Source organism: Scyliorhinus torazame, chromosome 3, assembly GCF_047496885.1.
Source record: "Scyliorhinus torazame isolate Kashiwa2021f chromosome 3, sScyTor2.1, whole genome shotgun sequence".
Lineage (NCBI taxonomy): Eukaryota > Metazoa > Chordata > Chondrichthyes > Carcharhiniformes > Scyliorhinidae > Scyliorhinus > Scyliorhinus torazame.
The window spans coordinates 353787088-353803602 of record NC_092709.1 but is presented as its reverse complement, the minus strand read 5'-3'; the positions used below and the strand labels follow the sequence as shown (position 1 = coordinate 353803602).

The 16515-nt window shown below is 67.4% G+C and overlaps 2 protein-coding genes across 3 annotated transcripts in view; both read right to left on the bottom strand.

The window, feature by feature from the left end:
* LOC140409346 (serine protease HTRA2, mitochondrial-like) overlaps positions 1-16515 on the bottom strand; it is a 431863-nt gene that overhangs the window by 201622 nt on the left and 213726 nt on the right. The window lies entirely within an intron of this gene.
* The window catches only part of LOC140409344 (heat shock 70 kDa protein 12A-like), an 83365-nt gene that overhangs the window by 18191 nt on the left and 48659 nt on the right, over positions 1-16515 (bottom strand). The window lies entirely within an intron of this gene.

Sequence of the window (16515 nt, the reverse complement as noted above, 5' to 3'; positions counted from 1 at the left end):
GGGACGTGGCGAGCTGGAAAATGGGGCTGTCGGGAATGGGAATCCCGCTGCCGGTGGGGACGTGGCGAGCTGGAAAATGGGGCTGTCGGGAATGAGAATCCCGCTGCCGGTGGGGACGCGGCGAGCTGGAAAATGGGGCTGTCGGGAATGAGAATCCCGCTGCCGGCGGGGACGCGGCGAGCTGGAAAATGGGGCTGTCGGGAATGAGAATCCCGCTGCCGGCGGGGACGCGGCGATCTGGAAAATGGGGCTGTCGGGTCGGAGAATCCCGCTGCCGGCGGGGACGCGGCGAGCTGGAAAATGGGGCTGTCGGGTCGGAGAATCCCGCTGCCGGCAGGGACGCGGCGAGCTGGAAAATGGGACTGTCGGGTCGGAGAATCCCGCTGTCAGCGGGGACGCGGCGAGCTGGAAAATGGGACTGTCGGGAATGAGAATCCCGCTGTCGGCGGGGACGCGGCGAGCTGGAAAATGGGACTGTCGGGAATGAGAATCCCGCTGCCGGCGGGGACGCGGCGAGCTGGAAAATGGGACTGTCGGGTCGGAGAATCCCGCTGTCAGCGGGGACGCGGCGAGCTGGAAAATGGGACTGTCGGGAATGAGAATCCCGCTGCCGGCGGGGACGCGGCGAGCTGGAAAATGGGGCTGTCGGGAATGAGAATCCAGCTGCCGGCGGGGACGCGGCGAGCTGGAAAATGGGACTGTCGGGAATGAGAATCCCGCTGTCGGCGGGGACGCGGCGAGCTGGAAAATGGGGCTGTCGGGAATGAGAATCCCGCTGCCGGCGGGGTCGCGGCGAGCTGGAAAATGGGGCTGTCGGGAATGAGAATCCCGCTGCCGGCGGGGACGTGGCGAGCTGGAAAATGGGGCTGTCGGGTCAGAGAATCCCGCTGCCCCCGGGGACGCGGTGAGCTGGAAAATGGGGCTGTCGGGTCAGAGAATCCCGCTGCCCCCGGGGACGCGGCGAGCTGGAAAATGGGGCTGTCGGGAATGAGAATCCCGCTGCAGGCGGGGACGCGGCGAGCTGGAAAATGGGGCTGTCGGGAATGAGAATCCCGCTGCTGGCGGGGACGCGGCGAGCTGGAAAATGGGACTGTCGGGTCGGAGAATCCCGCTGCCGGCGGGGACGCGGCGAGCTGGAAAATGGGGCTGTCGGGACGGAGAATCCCGCTGTCGGCGGGGACGCGGCGAGCTGGAAAATGGGACTGTTGGGTCGGAGAATCCCGCTGCCGGCGGTGACGCGGCGAAGTGGAAAATGGGGCTGTCGGGACGGAGAATCCCGCTGCCGGCGGGGACGCGGCGAAGTGGAAAATGGGGCTGTCGGGTCGGAGAATCCCGCTGTCGGCGGGGTCGCTGCGAGCTGGAAAATGGGGGTGTCGGGAATGAGAATCCCGCTGCCGGCGGGGACGCGGCGAGCTGGAAAATGGGGCTGTCGGGTCGGAGAATCACGCTGCCGGCGGGGACGTGGCGAGCTGGAGAATGGGGCTGTCGGGAATGAGAATCCCGCTGCCGGCGGGGACGCGGCGAGCTGCAGAATGGGGCTGTCGGGTCGGAGAATCCCGCTGCCGGCGGGGATGCGGCGAGCTGGAGAATGGGGCTGTCGGGAATGAGAATCCCGCTGCCGGCGGGGACGCGGCGAGCTGGAAAATGGGGCTGTCGGGTCGGAGAATCCCGCTGCCGGCGGGGACGCGGCGAGCTGGAAAATGGGGCTGTCGGGTCGGAGAATCCTGCTGTCGGCGGGGACGCGGCGAGCTGGAAAATGGGACTGTCGGGAATGAGAATCCCGCTGCCGGCGGGGAGCTGGAAAATGGGGCTGTCGGGTCGGAGAATCCCGCTGCCGGCGGGGAAGTGGCGAGCTGGAAAATGGGACTGTCGGGAATGAGAATCCCGCTGCCGGCGGGGACGCGGCGAGCTGGAAAATGGGGCTGTCGGGACGGAGAATCCCGCTGCCGGCGGGGACGCGGCGAGCTGGAAAATGCGGCTGTCGGGAATGAGAATCCCGCTGCCGGCGCGGAGCTGGAAAATGGGGCTGTCGGGAATGAGAATCCCGCTGCCGGCGGGGTCGCGGCGAGCTGGAAAATGGGGCTGTAGGGTCGGATAATCCCGCTGCCGGCGGGGAGCTGGAAAATGGGGCTGTCAGGACGGAGAATCCCGCTGCCGGCGGGGACGCGGCGAGCTGGAAAATGGGGCTGTCGGGAATGAGAATCCCGCTGCCGGCGGGGTCGCGGCGAGCTGGAAAATGGGGCTGTCGGGAATGAGAATCCCGCTGCCGGCGGGGACGCGGCGAGCTGGAAAATGGGGCTGTCGGGAATGAGAATCCCGCTGCCGACGGGGACGTGGCGAGCTGGAAAATGGGGCTGTCGGGTCGGAGAATCCCGCTGCCGGCGGGGTCGCGGCGAGCTGGAAAATGGGGCTGTCGGGAATGAGAATCCCGCTGCCGGCGGGGACGTGGCGAGCTGGAAAATGGGGCTGTCGGGTCGGAGAATCCCGCTGCCACCGGGGACGCGGCGAGCTGGAAAATGGGGCTGTCGGGTCGGAGAATCCCGCTGCCGGCGGGGACGCGGTGAGCTGGAAAATGGGGCTGCCGGGTCGGAGAATCCCGCTGCCGGGGGGGACGCGGAGAGCTGGAAAATGGGACTGTCGGGTAAGAGAATCCCGCTGCCGGCGGGGACGCGACGAGCTGGAAAATGGGACTGTCGGGACGGAGAATCCCGCTGCCGGCGGGGACGCGGCGAGCTGGAAAATGGGGCTGTCGGGTCGGAGAATCCCGCTGCCGGCGGTGAGGCGGCGAGCTGGAAAATGGGGCTGCCGGGTCGGAGAATCTCGCTGCCGGGGGGGACGCGGCGAGCTGGAAAATGGGGCTGTCGGGTCGGAGAATGCAGCTGCCGGCGGGGAGCGGCGAGCTGGAAAATGGGACTGTCGGGAATGAGAATCCCGCTGCCGGCGGGGACGCGGCGAGCTGGAAAATGGGACTGTCGGGAATGAGAATCCCGCTGCCGGCGGGGTCGCGGCGAGCTGGAAAATGGGACTGTCGGGAATGAGAATCCCGCTGCCGGCGGGGACGTGGCGAGCTGGAAAATGGGGCTGTCGGGAATGAGAATCCCGCTGCCGGCGGGGACGCGGCGAGCTGGAAAATGGGGCTGTCGGGTCGCAGAATCCCGCTGCCGGTGGGGACGCGGCGAGCTGGAAAATGGGGCTGTCGGGAATGAGAATCCCGCTGCCGGCGGGGACGCGGCGAGCTGGAAAATGGGGCTGCCGGGTCGGAGAATCCCGCTGCCGGTGGGGACGTGGCGAGCTGGAAAATGGGGCTGTCGGGAATGAGAATCTCGCTGCCGGTGGGGACGCGGCGAGCTGGAAAATGGGGCTGTCGGGAATGAGAATCCCGCTGCCGGCGGGGACGCGGCGAGCTGGAAAATGGGGCTGTCGGGAATGAGAATCCCGCTGCCGGCGGGGACGCGGTGATCTGGAAAATGGGGCTGTCGGGTCGGAGAATCCCGCTGCCGGCGGGGACGTGGCGAGCTGGAAAATGGGGCTGTCGGGTCGGAGAATCCCGCTGCCGGCAGGGACGCGGCGAGCTGGAAAATGGGACTGTCGGGTCGGAGAATCCCGCTGTCAGCGGGGACGCGGCGAGCTGGAAAATGGGACTGTCGGGAATGAGAATCACGCTGTCGGCGGGGACGCGGCGAGCTGGAAAATGGGACTGTCGGGAATGAGAATCCCGCTGCCGGCGGGGACGCGGCGAGCTGGAAAATGGGACTGTTGGGTCGGAGAATCCCGCTGCCGGCGGTGACGCGGCGAAGTGGAAAATGGGGCTGTCGGGACGGAGAATCCCGCTGCCGGCGGGGACGCGGCGAAGTGGAAAATGGGGCTGTCGGGTCGGAGAATCCCGCTGTCGGCGGGGTCGCTGCGAGCTGGAAAATGGGGGTGTCGGGAATGAGAATCCCGCTGCCGGCGGGGACGCGGCGAGCTGGAAAATGGGGCTGTCGGGTCGGAGAATCACGCTGCCGGCGGGGACGTGGCGAGCTGGAGAATGGGGCTGTCGGGAATGAGAATCCCGCTGCCGGCGGGGACGCGGCGGGCTGCAGAATGGGGCTGTCGGGTCGGAGAATCCCGCTGCCGGCGGGGATGCGGCGAGCTGGAGAATGGGGCTGTCGGGAATGAGAATCCCGCTGCCGGCGGGGACGCGGCGAGCTGGAAAATGGGGCTGTCGGGTCGGAGAATCCCGCTGCCGGCGGGGACGCGGCGAGCTGGAAAATGGGGCTGTCGGGTCGGAGAATCCTGCTGTCGGCGGGGACGCGGCGAGCTGGAAAATGGGACTGTCGGGAATGAGAATCCCGCTGCCGGCGGGGAGCTGGAAAATGGGGCTGTCGGGTCGGAGAATCCCGCTGCCGGCGGGGAAGTGGCGAGGTGGAAAATGGGACTGTCGGGAATGAGAATCCCGCTGCCGGCGGGGACGCGGCGAGCTGGAAAATGGGGCTGTCGGGACGGAGAATCCCGCTGCCGGCGGGGACGCGGCGAGCTGGAAAATGCGGCTGTCGGGAATGAGAATCCCGCTGCCGGCGCGGAGCTGGAAAATGGGGCTGTCGGGAATGAGAATCCCGCTGCCGGCGGGGTCGCGGCGAGCTGGAAAATGGGGCTGTAGGGTCGGATAATCCCGCTGCCGGCGGGGAGCTGGAAAATGGGGCTGTCGGGACGGAGAATCCCGCTGCCGGCGGGGACGCGGCGAGCTGGAAAATGGGGCTGTCGGGAATGAGAATCCCGCTGCCGGCGGGGTCGCGGCGAGCTGGAAAATGGGGCTGTCGGGAATGAGAATCCCGCTGCCGGTGGGGACGCGGCGAGCTGGAAAATGGGGCTGTCGGGAATGAGAATCCCGCTGCCGACGGGGACGTGGCGAGCTGGAAAATGGGGCTGTCGGGTCGGAGAATCCCGCTGCCGGCGGGGTCGCGGCGAGCTGGAAAATGGGGCTGTCGGGAATGAGAATCCCGCTGCCGGCGGGGACGTGGCGAGCTGGAAAATGGGGCTGTCGGGTCGGAGAATCCCGCTGCCCCCGGGGACGCGGCGAGCTGGAAAATGGGGCTGTCGGGTCGGAGAATCCCGCTGCCGGCGGGGACACGGTGAGCTGGAAAATGGGGCTGCCGGGTCGGAGAATCCCGCTGCCGGGGGGGACGCGGAGAGCTGGAAAATGGGACTGTCGGGTAAGAGAATCCCGCTGCCGGCGGGGACGCGACGAGCTGGAAAATGGGACTGTCGGGACGGAGAATCCCGCTGCCGGCGGGGACGCGGCGAGCTGGAAAATGGGGCTGTCGGGTCGGAGAATCCCGCTGCCGGCGGTGAGGCGGCGAGCTGGAAAATGGGGCTGCCGGGTCGGAGAATCTCGCTGCCGGGGGGGACGCGGCGAGCTGGAAAATGGGGCTGTCGGGTCGGAGAATGCAGCTGCCGGCGGGGAGCGGCGAGCTGGAAAATGGGACTGTCGGGAATGAGAATCCCGCTGCCGGCGGGGACGCGGCGAGCTGGAAAATGGGACTGTCGGGAATGAGAATCCCGCTGCCGGCGGGGTCGCGGCGAGCTGGAAAATGGGACTGTCGGGAATGAGAATCCCGCTGCCGGCGGGGACGTGGCGAGCTGGAAAATGGGGCTGTCGGGAATGAGAATCCCGCTGCCGGCGGGGACGCGGCGAGCTGGAAAATGGGGCTGTCGGGTCGCAGAATCCCGCTGCCGGTGGGGACGCGGCGAGCTGGAAAATGGGGCTGTCGGGAATGAGAATCCCGCTGCCGGCGGGGACGCGGCGAGCTGGAAAATGGGGCTGCCGGGTCGGAGAATCCCGCTGCCGGTGGGGACGTGGCGAGCTGGAAAATGGGGCTGTCGGGAATGAGAATCTCGCTGCCGGTGGGGACGCGGCGAGCTGGAAAATGGGGCTGTCGGGAATGAGAATCCCGCTGCCGGCGGGGTCGCGGCGAGCTGGAAAATGGGACTGTCGGGAATGAGAATCCCGCTGCCGGCGGGGACGCGGCGAGCTGGAAAATGGGACTGTCGGGAATGAGAATGCAGCTGCCGGCGGGGAGCGGCGAGCTGGAAAATGGGACTGTCGGGAATGAGAATCCCGCTGCCGGCGGGGACGCGGCGAGCTGGAAAATGGGACTGTCGGGAATGAGAATCCCGCTGCCGGCGGGGTCGCGGCGAGCTGGAAAATGGGACTGTCGGGAATGAGAATCCCGCTGCCGGCGGGGACGTGGCGAGCTGGAAAATGGGGCTGTCGGGAATGAGAATCCCGCTGCCGGCGGGGACGCGGCGAGCTGGAAAATGGGGCTGTCGGGTCGCAGAATCCCGCTGCCGGTGGGGACGCGGCGAGCTGGAAAATGGGGCTGTCGGGAATGAGAATCCCGCTGCCGGCGGGGACGCGGCGAGCTGGAAAATGGGGCTGCCGGGTCGGAGAATCCCGCTGCCGGTGGGGACGTGGCGAGCTGGAAAATGGGGCTGTCGGGAATGAGAATCTCGCTGCCGGTGGGGACGCGGCGAGCTGGAAAATGGGGCTGTCGGGAATGAGAATCCCGCTGCCGGCGGGGACGCGGCGAGCTGGAAAATGGGGCTGTCGGGAATGAGAATCCCGCTGCCGGCGGGGACGCGGTGATCTGGAAAATGGGGCTGTCGGGTCGGAGAATCCCGCTGCCGGCGGGGACGTGGCGAGCTGGAAAATGGGGCTGTCGGGTCGGAGAATCCCGCTGCCGGCAGGGACGCGGCGAGCTGGAAAATGGGACTGTCGGGTCGGAGAATCCCGTTGTCAGCGGGGACGCGGCGAGCTGGAAAATGGGACTGTCGGGAATGAGAATCCCGCTGTCGGCGGGGACGCGGCGAGCTGGAAAATGGGACTGTCGGGAATGAGAATCCCGCTGCCGGCGGGGACGCGGCGAGCTGGAAAATGGGACTGTCGGGTCGGAGAATCCCGCTGTCAGCGGGGACGCGGCGAGCTGGAAAATGGGACTGTCGGGAATGAGAATCCCGCTGCCGGCGGGGACGCGGCGAGCTGGAAAATGGGGCTGTCGGGAATGAGAATCCCGCTGCCGGCGGGGACGCGGCGAGCTGGAAAATGGGACTGTCGGGAATGAGAATCCCGCTGTCGGCGGGGACGCGGCGAGCTGGAAAATGGGGCTGTCGGGAATGAGATTCCCGCTGCCGGCGGGGTCGCGGCGAGCTGGAAAATGGGGCTGTCGGGAATGAGAATCCCGCTGCCGGCGGGGACGTGGCGAGCTGGAAAATGGGGCTGTCGGGTCAGAGAATCCCGCTGCCCCCGGGGACGCGGTGAGCTGGAAAATGGGGCTGTCGGGTCGGAGAATCCCGCTGCCGGCGGGGACGCGGCGAGCTGGAAAATGGGGCTGTCGGGAATGAGAATCCCGCTGCCGGCGGGGACGCGGCGAGCTGGAAAATGGGGCTGTCGGGAATGAGAATCCCGCTGCCGGCGGAGACGCGGCGAGCTGGAAAATGGGGCTGTCGGGAATGAGAATCCCGCTGCCGGCGGGGACGCGGCGAGCTGGAAAATGGGGCTGTCGGGTCGGAGAAACCCGCTGCCGGCGGGGACGCGGCGAGCTGGAAAATGGGGCTGTAGGGTCGGAGAATCCCGCTGTCAGCGGGGACGCGGCGAGCTCGAAAATGGGGCTGTAGGGTCGGAGAATCCCGCTGTCAGCGGGGACGCGGCGAGCTGGAAAATGGGACTGTCGGGAATGAGAATCCCGCTGTCGGCGGGGACGCGGCGAGCTGGAAAATGGGGCTGTCGGCTCGGAGAAACCCGCTGCCGGCGGGGACGCGGCGAGCTGGAAAATGGGGCTGTAGGGTCGGAGAATCCCGCTGTCAGCGGGGACGCGGCGAGCTCGAAAATGGGGCTGTAGGGTCGGAGAATCCCGCTGTCAGCGGGGACGCGGCGAGCTGGAAAATGGGACTGTCGGGAATGAGAATCCCGCTGTCGGCGGGGACGCGGCGAGCTAGAAAATGTGACTGTCGGGAATGAGAATCCCGCTGCCGGCGGGGATGCGGCGAGCTGGAAAATGGGATTGTCGGGTCGGAGAATCCCGCTGTCAGCGGGGACGCGGCGAGCTGGAAAATGGGATTGTCGGGAATGAGAATCCCGCTGCCGGCGGGGACGCGCAGAGCTGGAAAATGGGACTGTCGGGAATGAGAATCCCGCTGCCGGCGGGGACGCGGCGAGCTGGATAATGGGGCTGTCGGGTCGGAGAATCCCGCTGCCGGCGGGGACGCGGCGAGCTGGACAATGCAGCTGTCGGGAATGAGAATCCCGCTGCCGGCGGACGCGCGAGTTGGAAAATGCAGCTGTCGGGACGGAGAACCCCGATGCCGGCGGACGCGCGAGCTGGAAAATGGGGCTGTCGGGTCGGAGAATCCCGCTGCCGGCGGGGACGCGGCGAGCTGGAAAATGGGACTGTCGGGACGGAGAATCCCGCTGCCGGTGGGGACGCGGCGAGCTGGAAAATGGGGCTGTCGGGTCGGAGAATCCCGCTGCCGGCGGGGACGCGGCGAGCTGGAAAATGGGACTGTCGGGAATGAGAATCCCACTGCCGGTGGGGACGTGGCGAGCTGGAAAATGGGGCTGCCGGGTCGGAGAATCCCGCTGCCGGGGGGGACGCGGCGAGCTGGAAAATGTGGCTGTCGGGTCGGAGAATCCCGCTGTCGGCGGGGACGCGGCGAGCTGGAAAATGGGACTGTCGGGTAAGAGAATCCCGCTGCCGGCGGGGACGCGACGAGCTGGAAAATGGGACTGTCGGGACGGAGAATCCCACTGCCGGTGGGGACGTGGCGAGCTGGAAAATGGGGCTGTCGGGTCGGAGAATCCCGCTGCCGGCGGGGTCGCGGCGAGCTGGAAAATGGGGCTGTCGGGAATGAGAATCCCGCTGCTGGCGGGGACGCGGCGAGCTGGAAAATGGGACTGTCGGGTCGGAGAATCCCGCTGCCGGCGGGGACGTGGCGAGCTGGAAAATGGGGCTGTCGGGACGGAGAATCCCGCTGTCGGCGGGGACGCGGCGAGCTGGAAAATGGGACTGTCGGGTCGGAGAATCCCGCTGCCGGCGGTGACGCGGCGAAGTGGAAAATGGGGCTGTCGGGACGGAGAATCCCGCTGCCGGCGGGGACGCGGCGAAGTGGAAAATGGGGCTGTCGGGTCGGAGAATCCCGCTGTCGGCGGGGTCGCTGCGAGCTGGAAAATGGGGGTGTCGGGAATGAGAATCCCGCTGCCGGCGGGGACGCGGCGAGCTGGAAAATGGGGCTGTCGGGTCGGAGAATCACGCTGCCGGCGGGGACGTGGCGAGCTGGAGAATGGGGCTGTCGGGAATGAGAATCCCGCTGCCGGCGGGGACGCGGCGAGCTGCAGAATGGGGCTGTCGGGTCGGAGAATCCCGCTGCCGGCGGGGATGCGGCGAGCTGGAGAATGGGGCTGTCGGGAATGAGAATCCCGCTGCCGGCGGGGACGCGGCGAGCTGGAAAATGGGGCTGTCGGGTCGGAGAATCCCGCTGCCGGCGGGGACGCGGCGAGCTGGAAAATGGGGCTGTCGGGTCGGAGAATCCTGCTGTCGGCGGGGACGCGGCGAGCTGGAAAATGGGACTGTCGGGAATGAGAATCCCGCTGCCGGCGGGGAGCTGGAAAATGGGGCTGTCGGGTCGGAGAATCCCGCTGCCGGCGGGGAAGTGGCGAGCTGGAAAATGGGACTGTCGGGAATGAGAATCCCGCTGCCGGCGGGGACGCGGCGAGCTGGAAAATGGGGCTGTCGGGACGGAGAATCCCGCTGCCGGCGGGGACGCGGCGAGCTGGAAAATGCGGCTGTCGGGAATGAGAATCCCGCTGCCGGCGCGGAGCTGGAAAATGGGGCTGTCGGGAATGAGAATCCCGCTGCCGGCGGGGTCGCGGCGAGCTGGAAAATGGGGCTGTAGGGTCGGATAATCCCGCTGCCGGCGGGGAGCTGGAAAATGGGGCTGTCGGGACGGAGAATCCCGCTGCCGGCGGGGACGCGGCGAGCTGGAAAATGGGGCTGTCGGGAATGAGAATCCCGCTGCCGGCGGGGTCGCGGCGAGCTGGAAAATGGGGCTGTCGGGAATGAGAATCCCGCTGCCGGCGGGGACGCGGCGAGCTGGAAAATGGGGCTGTCGGGAATGAGAATCCCGCTGCCGACGGGGACGTGGCGAGCTGGAAAATGGGGCTGTGGGGTCGGAGAATCCCGCTGCCGGCGGGGTCGCGGCGAGCTGGAAAATGGGGCTGTCGGGAATGAGAATCCCGCTGCCGGCGGGGACGTGGCGAGCTGGAAAATGGGGCTGTCGGGTCGGAGAATCCCGCTGCCCCCGGGGACGCGGCGAGCTGGAAAATGGGGCTGTCGGGTCGGAGAATCCCGCTGCCGGCGGGGACGCGGTGAGCTGGAAAATGGGACTGTCGGGTCGGAGAATCCCGCTGTCAGCGGGGACGCGGCGAGCTGGAAAATGGGACTGTCGGGAATGAGAATCCCGCTGTCGGCGGGGACGCGGCGAGCTGGAAAATGGGACTGTCGGGAATGAGAATCCCGCTGCCGGCGGGGACGCGGCGAGCTGGAAAATGGGACTGTCGGGTCGGAGAATCCCGCTGTCAGCGGGGACGCGGCGAGCTGGAAAATGGGACTGTCGGGAATGAGAATCCCGCTGCCGGCGGGGACGCGACGAGCTGGAAAATGGGACTGTCGGGACGGAGAATCCCGCTGCCGGCGGGGACGCGGCGAGCTGGAAAATGGGGCTGTCGGGTCGGAGAATCCCGCTGCCGGCGGTGAGGCGGCGAGCTGGAAAATGGGGCTGCCGGGTCGGAGAATCTCGCTGCCGGGGGGGACGCGGCGAGCTGGAAAATGGGGCTGTCGGGTCGGAGAATGCAGCTGCCGGCGGGGAGCGGCGAGCTGGAAAATGGGACTGTCGGGAATGAGAATCCCGCTGCCGGCGGGGACGCGGCGAGCTGGAAAATGGGACTGTCGGGAATGAGAATCCCGCTGCCGGCGGGGTCGCGGCGAGCTGGAAAATGGGACTGTCGGGAATGAGAATCCCGCTGCCGGCGGGGACGTGGCGAGCTGGAAAATGGGGCTGTCGGGAATGAGAATCCCGCTGCCGGCGGGGACGCGGCGAGCTGGAAAATGGGGCTGTCGGGTCGCAGAATCCCGCTGCCGGTGGGGACGCGGCGAGCTGGAAAATGGGGCTGTCGGGAATGAGAATCCCGCTGCCGGCGGGGACGCGGCGAGCTGGAAAATGGGGCTGCCGGGTCGGAGAATCCCGCTGCCGGTGGGGACGTGGCGAGCTGGAAAATGGGGCTGTCGGGAATGAGAATCTCGCTGCCGGTGGGGACGCGGCGAGCTGGAAAATGGGGCTGTCGGGAATGAGAATCCCGCTGCCGGCGGGGACGCGGCGAGCTGGAAAATGGGGCTGTCGGGAATGAGAATCCCGCTGCCGGCGGGGACGCGGCGATCTGGAAAATGGGGCTGTCGGGTCGGAGAATCCCGCTGCCGGCGGGGACGTGGCGAGCTGGAAAATGGGGCTGTCGGGTCGGAGAATCCCGCTGCCGGCAGGGACGCGGCGAGCTGGAAAATGGGACTGTCGGGTCGGAGAATCCCGCTGTCAGCGGGGACGCGGCGAGCTGGAAAATGGGACTGTCGGGAATGAGAATCCCGCTGTCGGCGGGGACGCGGCGAGCTGGAAAATGGGACTGTCGGGAATGAGAATCCCGCTGCCGGCGGGGACGCGGCGAGCTGGAAAATGGGACTGTCGGGTCGGAGAATCCCGCTGTCAGCGGGGACGCGGCGAGCTGGAAAATGGGACTGTCGGGAATGAGAATCCCGCTGCCGGCGGGGACGCGGCGAGCTGGAAAATGGGGCTGTCGGGAATGAGAATCCCGCTGCCGGCGGGGACGCGGCGAGCTGGAAAATGGGACTGTCGGGAATGAGAATCCCGCTGTCGGCGGGGACGCGGCGAGCTGGAAAATGGGGCTGTCGGGAATGAGATTCCCGCTGCCGGCGGGGTCGCGGCGAGCTGGAAAATGGGGCTGTCGGGAATGAGAATCCCGCTGCCGGCGGGGACGTGGCGAGCTGGAAAATGGGGCTGTCGGGTCAGAGAATCCCGCTGCCCCCGGGGACGCGGTGAGCTGGAAAATGGGGCTGTCGGGTCGGAGAATCCCGCTGCCGGCGGGGACGCGGCGAGCTGGAAAATGGGGCTGTCGGGAATGAGAATCCCGCTGCCGGCGGGGATGCGGCGAGCTGGAAAATGGGGCTGTCGGGAATGAGAATCCCGCTGCCGGCGGAGACGCGGCGAGCTGGAAAATGGGGCTGTCGGGAATGAGATTCCCGCTGCCGGCGGGGACGCGGCGAGCTGGAAAATGGGGCTGTCGGGTCGGAGAAACCCGCTGCCGGCGGGGACGCGGCGAGCTGGAAAATGGGGCTGTAGGGTCGGAGAATCCCGCTGTCAGCGGGGACGCGGCGAGCTCGAAAATGGGGCTGTAGGGTCGGAGAATCCCGCTGTCAGCGGGGACGCGGCGAGCTGGAAAATGGGACTGTCGGGAATGAGAATCCCGCTGTCGGCGGAGACGCGGCGAGCTGGAAAATGGGGCTGTCGGCTCGGAGAAACCCGCTGCCGGCGGGGACGCGGCGAGCTGGAAAATGGGGCTGTAGGGTCGGAGAATCCCGCTGTCAGCGGGGACGCGGCGAGCTCGAAAATGGGGCTGTAGGGTCGGAGAATCCCGCTGTCAGCGGGGACGCGGCGAGCTGGAAAATGGGACTGTCGGGAATGAGAATCCTGCTGTCGGCGGGGACGCGGCGAGCTAGAAAATGTGACTGTCGGGAATGAGAATCCCGCTGCCGGCGGGGATGCGGCGAGCTGGAAAATGGGATTGTCGGGTCGGAGAATCCCGCTGTCAGCGGGGACGCGGCGAGCTGGAAAATGGGATTGTCGGGAATGAGAATCCCGCTGCCGGCGGGGACGCGGAGAGCTGGAAAATGGGACTGTCGGGAATGAGAATCCCGCTGCCGGCGGGGACGCGGCGAGCTGGAAAATGGGGCTGTCGGGTCGGAGAATCCCGCTGCCGGCCGGGATGCGGCGAGCTGGAGAATGGGGCTGTCGGGAATGAGAGTCCCGCTGCCGGCGGGGACGCGGCGAGCTGGAAAATGGGGCTGTCGGGTCGGAGAATCCCGCTGCCGGCGGGGAGCTGGAAAATGGGGCTGTCGGGTCGGAGAATCCCGCTGCCGGCGGTGACGCGGCGAGCTGGAAAATGGGGCTGTCGGGAATGACAATCCCGCTGCCGGCGGGGACGCGGCGAGCTGGAAAATGGGGCTGTCGGGTCGGAGAATCCCGCTGCCGGCGGGGACGCGGCGAGCTGGAAAATGCAGCTGTCGGGAATGAGAATCCCGCTGCCGGCGGGGTAGCGGCGAGCTGGAGAATGGGGCTGTCGGGAATGAGAATCCCGCTGCCGGCGGGGACGCGGCGAGCTGGAGAATGGGGCTGTTGGGAATGAGAATCCCGCTGCCGGCGGGGACGCGGCGAAGTGGAAAATGTGGCTGTCGGGTCGGAGAATCCCGCTGCCGGCGGGGTCGCGGCGAGCTGGAGAATGGGGCTGTCGGGAATGAGAATCCCGCTGCCGGCGGGGACGCGGCGAGCTGGAGAATGGGACTGTCGGGTCGGAGAATCCCGCTGCCGGCGGACGCGCAAGCTGGAAAATGGGGCTGTCGGGTCGGAGAATCCCGCTGCCGACGGGGACGTGTCGAGCTGGAAAATGGGACTGTCGGGTCGGAGAATCCCGCTGCCGGCGGGGACGCGGCGAGCTGGACAATGCAGCTGTCGGGAATGAGAATCCCGCTGCCGGCGGACGCGCGAGTTGGAAAATGCAGCTGTCGGGTCGGAGAATCCCGATGCCGGCGGACGCGCGAGCTGGAAAATGGGGCTGTCGGGTCGGAGAATCCCGCTGCCGGCGGGGACGCGGCGAGCTGGAAAATGGGACTGTCGGGACGGAGAATCCCGCTGCCGGTGGGGACGCGGCGAGCTGGAAAATGGGGCTGTCGGGTCGGAGAATCCCGCTGCCGGCGGGGACGCGGCGAGCTGGAAAATGGGACTGTCGGGAATGAGAATCCCACTGCCGGTGGGGACGTGGCGAGCTGGAAAATGGGGCTGCCGGGTCGGAGAATCCCGCTGCCGGGGGGGACGCGGCGAGCTGGAAAATGTGGCTGTCGGGTCGGAGAATCCCGCTGTCGGCGGGGACGCGGCGAGCTGGAAAATGGGACTGTCGGGTAAGAGAATCCCGCTGCCGGCGGGGACGCGACGAGCTGGAAAATGGGACTGTCGGGACGGAGAATCCCACTGCCGGTGGGGACGTGGCGAGCTGGAAAATGGGGCTGTCGGGTCGGAGAATCCCGCTGCCGGCGGGGAGCTGGAAAATGGGGCTGTCGGGTCGGAGAATCCAGCTGCCGGCGGGGACGCGGCGAGCTGGAAAATGGGACTGTCGGGAATGAGAATCCCGCTGCCGGCGGGGACGCGGCGAGCTGGAAAATGGGACTGTCGGGAATGAGAATCCCGCTGCCGGCGGGGACGTGGCGAGCTGGAAAATGGGGCTGTCGGGAATGAGAATCCCGCTGCCGGCGGGGACGCGGCGAGCTGGAAAATGGGGCTGTCGGGTCGGAGAATCCCGCTGCCGGCGGGGACGCGGCGAGCTGGAAAATGGGGCTGTCGGGAATGAGAATCCCGCTGCCGGCGGGGACGCGGCGAGCTGGAAAATGGGGCTGTCGGGTCGGAGAATCCCGCTGTCGGCGGGGACGCGGCGAGCTGGAAAATGGGGCTGTAGGGTCGGAGAATCCCGCTGTCAGCGGGGACGCGGCGAGCTGGAAAATGGGACTGTCGGGAATGAGATTCCCGCTGTCGGCGGGGACGCGGCGAGCTGGAAAATGGGACTTTCGGGAATGAGAATCCCGCTGCCGGCGGACGCGCGAGTTGGAAAATGCAGCTGTCGGGTCGGAGAATCCCGATGCCGGCAGACGCGCGAGCTGGAAAATGGGGCTGTCGGGTCGGAGAATCCCGCTGCCGGCGGGGACGCGGCGAGCTGGAAAATGGGACTGTCGGGACGGAGAATCCCGCTGCCGGTGGGGACGCGGCGAGCTGGAAAATGGGGCTGTCGGGTCGGAGAATCCCGCTGCCGGGGGGGACGCGGCGAGCTGGAAAATGTGGCTGTCGGGTCGGAGAATCCCGCTGTCGGCGGGGACGCGGCGAGCTGGAAAATGGGACTGTCGGGTAAGAGAATCCCGCTGCCGGCGGGGACGCGACGAGCTGGAAAATGGGACTGTCGGGACGGAGAATCCCACTGCCGGTGGGGACGTGGCGAGCTGGAAAATGGGGCTGTCGGGTCGGAGAATCCCGCTGCCGGCGGGGAGCTGGAAAATGGGGCTGTCGGGTCGGAGAATCCAGCTGCCGGCGGGGACGCGGCGAGCTGGAAAATGGGACTGTCGGGAATGAGAATCCCGCTGCCGGCGGGGACGCGGCGAGCTGGAAAATGGGACTGTCGGGAATGAGAATCCCGCTGCCGGCGGGGACGTGGCGAGCTGGAAAATGGGGCTGTCGGGAATGAGAATCCCGCTGCCGGCGGGGACGCGGCGAGCTGGAAAATGGGGCTGTCGGGTCGGAGAATCCCGCTGCCGGCGGGGACGCGGCGAGCTGGAAAATGGGGCTGTCGGGAATGAGAATCCCGCTGCCGGCGGGGACGCGGCGAGCTGGAAAATGGGGCTGTCGGGTCGGAGAATCCCGCTGTCGGCGGGGACGCGGCGAGCTGGAAAATGGGGCTGTAGGGTCGGAGAATCCCGCTGTCAGCGGGGACGCGGCGAGCTGGAAAATGGGACTGTCGGGAATGAGATTCCCGCTGTCGGCGGGGACGCGGCGAGCTGGAAAATGGGACTTTCGGGAATGAGAATCCCGCTGCCGGCGGGGACGCGGCGAGCTGGAAAATGGGACTGTCGGGTTGGAGAATCCCGCTGTCAGCGGGGACGCGGCGAGCTGGAAAATGGGACTGTCGGGAATGAGAATCCCGCTGCCGGCGGGGACGCGGCGAGCTGGAAAATGGGATTGTCGGGAATGAGAATCCCACTGCCGGCGGGGCCGCGGAGAGCTGGAAAATGGGACTGTCGGGAATGAGAATCCCGCTGCCGGCGGGGACGTGGCGAGCTGGAAAATGGGGCTGTCGGGAATGAGAATCCCGCTGCCGGCGGGGTCGGGTCGAGCTGGAAAATGGGGCTGTCGGGAATGAGAATCCCGCTGCCGGCGGGGACGTGGCGAGCTGGAAAATGGGGCTGTCGGGTCGGAGAATCCCGATGCCGGCGGGGACGCGGCGAGCTGGAAAATGGGGCTGCCGGTTCGGAGAATCCCGCTGCCCCCGGGGACGCGGCGAGCTGGAAAATGGGGCTGTCGGGTCGGAGAATCCCGCTGCCCCCGGGGACGCGGCGAGCTGGAAAATGGGGCTGTCGGGTCGGAGAATCCCGCTGCCGGCGGGGA